General features: G+C 37.0%; 1 protein-coding gene across 1 annotated transcript in view; it reads right to left on the bottom strand.

Annotated features, from left to right (window-relative positions):
* HAO1 (hydroxyacid oxidase (glycolate oxidase) 1) overlaps nt 1-3669 on the bottom strand; it is a 69113-nt gene that overhangs the window by 28536 nt on the left and 36908 nt on the right. The window lies entirely within an intron of this gene.

Raw genomic sequence — 3669 nt, 5'->3', positions numbered from 1 at the left:
AGTTTAGTGACTAAATCCTAGATCCATGGCAGCAGGTTTGAACACAACCACTGAGTGAATATTCTACGAGAGTATCCTGAACAAATGTATACAGGCATTCCTTGTTTTATTGTGCTTTGCTTTAAAGAACTTCAAAGATATTGTTATTTTTACAAATCGAAGATTTATGACAACCAACCCTGAATCAAGCAAGTCTGTTGGCACCATTTTTCCAACAGCATGTGCTCATTTTGTGTCTCTGTGTCAGATTTTGGTAATTCTCACAATATTTCAAACTATTTCATTATTATTATATCTGTTATGTTTGATATTATTATTGTGATAGTTTTGGGGTGCCACAGACCATGCTTACATAAGATAGTGAAATTAATTGATAAATATGTATGTTCTCACTGCTCCATTGGCCATTCCCACATCTCTCTTTCTTTCCTCAGGCCTTCCTATTCCCTGAGACACAGCAATATTGAAATCAGGCCAACTAATGACCCCAAAACGTCCTCTAAGTGTTCAAGTGAAAGGAAGAGTCACACATCTCTGACTTTAAATCAAAAGCTAGACATGATTAAGCTTACTGAGGAAGCCATATCAAAAAGCCAAGATAGGCTGAAAGCTAGGCCTCTTGTGCCAAACAGCCAAGTGTGAATGCAAAGGAAAAGTTCTTGAAGGAAGTTAAAAGTGCTATTCCAGTAAACACACAAATGATAAGAAAGCAAAACAGCCTTGTTATTGATATGGAAAAAGTTTTAGTGGTCTGGATAGAAGATCAAACCAGCCACAACATTCCCTTAAGCCAAAGCCTAACCCAGAGCAAGGCCCTAACTCTCTTCAATGAAGGCTGAGAGAGGTGAGGAAGCTGCAGACAAAAAGTTTGAAGCTAGCAGATGTGGGTTCATGAGGTTTAAGGAAAGAAGCCATCCGTCTCCAAAATAGAAAGTGCAAGGTAGAGCAGCAATTGCTGCTGCAGAAGCTGTAGCAAGTTATCTAGAAAATCTAGCTAAGATAATTGATGAAGGTGGCTACACTAAACAATATATTTTTCAGTGTAGCTAAAACAGCCTTATATTGGAAAAAGATGCCATCTAGGACTTTCATAGCCAGAGAAGATAAGTCAATGCCTGGCTTCAAAGCTTCAAAGGACAGGCTGACTTCACTCTTGTGAGGAGCTAATACAGCTGGTGATTTTAAGTGGAAGCCAATGCTCATTTATCATTCCAAAAATCCCAGGGCCCTTATTATCCTAAATTTACTCTGCCTGTGCTCTATAAATGGAATGATAAAACCTGGATGACAGCGCATCTGTTTACAGCATGGTTTACTGAATATGTTAAACCCACTGTTGAGACTTACTGCTCAGAAAAAAATAAAGATTGCTTTCAAAGTATCACTGCTCATTGACAATGCACCTAGTCACCCAAGAGCTCTGATAGAGACATACAAGGAGATTAACGTTGTTTTCATGCTGTGAACACAACCTCTATTCTACAGCTGATGGATCAAAAAATAATTTTGAATTTCAAGTATTATTACTTAAGAAATACATGTCGTAAGGCTATAGCTGCTATAAATAGTGATTCTTCTGATGGATCTGGACAAAGTAAATTGAAAACCTTCTAGAAAGGATTTACCATTCTAGATGCCATTAAGGACCCTGGTAATTCATGGGAGGAGGTCAAAATATAAACATTTACAGGAGTTTGGAAGAAGTTGATTCCTACCCCCATGGATGACATTCAGGGGTTCAAGAATTCAATGGAGGAAGTCACTGCAGAGATGGTGGAAATAATGAGAGAACTAGAATTAGAAGTGGAGCCAGGAGATGTGACTGAATTGCTGCAGTCTTACGATAAAACTTTAACAGATGGAGAGTTGCTTTTTATGGATGAGCAAAGAAAGTGGTTTCTTGATAGAGAGAGTCTACTCCTGGTGAAGATGTTGTGAACATTGTTGAAAGGACAACAAAGGAGTTAATATATTACATTAACTTAGTTGATAAAACAGTGGCAGAGTTTGAGAAAAGTTAATCATTGCAGGAAACTTCATTGCTGTCTTATTTCAAGAAATTTCCACAGCCACCCCAACTTTCAGAAACCACCACACTGATCAATCAGCAGTCATCAACATTGAGGCAAGTTTCTCCACTAGCAAAAAGATTAGGACTCATTGAAGTCTCAGACGATTGTTAGCATTTTTTTTAGCAATAAAGGATTTTTTAAATTAAGGCACGTACATTGTTTTTTAGACATAATGGTATTGCACACTTAACAGAGTACAGCATAGTGCAAACAACTTTCATATGCACCGGGAAACCAAAATATCTGTGTGACTCGCTTTACTGAGGTTGTCTGGAACTGAACCCACAATATCTCCAATACTAAAATTCTGTATGCCTGTATATGAAAATAGCCAATTAGAGAACAATTTCTCAGAACCAGAAAGCCACAATGAAAATGAGACAGCATAGTTTTAAAATTGAAAAAAAATTAAAAGAAAAAGGAAAAAGAAACTCTAAAAAGCATTATGCCTTTGCTCATAAAAGCCATTTGTTTGTTAGAGTGAGTTCTGAGAAAGACCAACTCCTGTCTCAAGTACATGTTTGAAGCTTATGTCAAAAGCTCTTCGAGGGCAGTTTAACCACAGTGTGAGATTACATCTTGCATTCCAATTTGCAGCCATTAAAATTCAATTCTTAAAATGGTGGTGAGGATGGGATGTTTCATCTAGGTGTTTCCAGGTGCTCATGATTTTATGTTTCTACAAACACAATCTGCACTTTTCTGGTAAAATGAAACAGAGAGGATGAATGACTCTCAGTCAGTGCATGGGACTTCTGCGTGAAGACCTGCAAAATGGTGAAGACTGGATTTCCTAGAACTGGCCTGGTCGCCCCTGCCCCCATATCCACATAGAGCATATGTGTTACTTGATGCAATTGTTGTCATAGTGATGATTCTTGTTTGTTAAATAAATGAAACAAATAATTACAGAAAACTAGACAATGTAAACTGTACATGTATAAATAAGCTATTTCCTTTCAAATTCCAAATGTCTTTCTTTCTCTTGCTTTTTGCCCTTCTATCTAATTATATAGACTTAACATAGTTTTCACTGAGAATTTTAGTAGGTAAACATTTGGGCTATCTACTATGTGCAAAACATATGAAAACATATAGAAACAAGTCATATGTTCCATTTGGATGAAAAGAAAAGGGTGGTGGTGGTCCTAGGTAAGGTGATCACAGAATGAAGTTCTAGAAGCCAAAATATTCATGACATAACCCATGATAGTAAATCTAATTCAATGAATTTGCTTCATATCCTAGAGAACAAAGTTTCAGAAAATGATATGAATCAGAAATCCTAAATTGAAAAGTTGGTTAAAAATGAAATCACTCCCTCCTTATATATGTTCTCTATTAACTGAGATAATTATGGGACCACACTATTATTATTCTTCCTTAGTGTTTCAAGCCATTCCACCTGGGCCATCTCTGTCATTAATTGTCTCAATGCTCTAATTTAATTAGATCTTCTCAGTCCCCTCCTTCCCATTTATTCCTCTAGGGCAGCCTACAATCAGCTCTTTCCTGGGCAACATTTCCTAAATGTCCTCCTTCACCACAATTTTGCCACCTTCATCTTTTATTCTGAAATGAAAACTTTCCTAACCCA

This window comes from Propithecus coquereli, unplaced genomic scaffold (assembly GCF_000956105.1).
Source record: "Propithecus coquereli isolate 6110/MARCELLA unplaced genomic scaffold, Pcoq_1.0 Scaffold139, whole genome shotgun sequence".
In the NCBI taxonomy this organism is placed as follows: Eukaryota; Metazoa; Chordata; class Mammalia; order Primates; family Indriidae; genus Propithecus; species Propithecus coquereli.
This window is presented reverse-complemented; position numbering and strand designations above follow the sequence as displayed.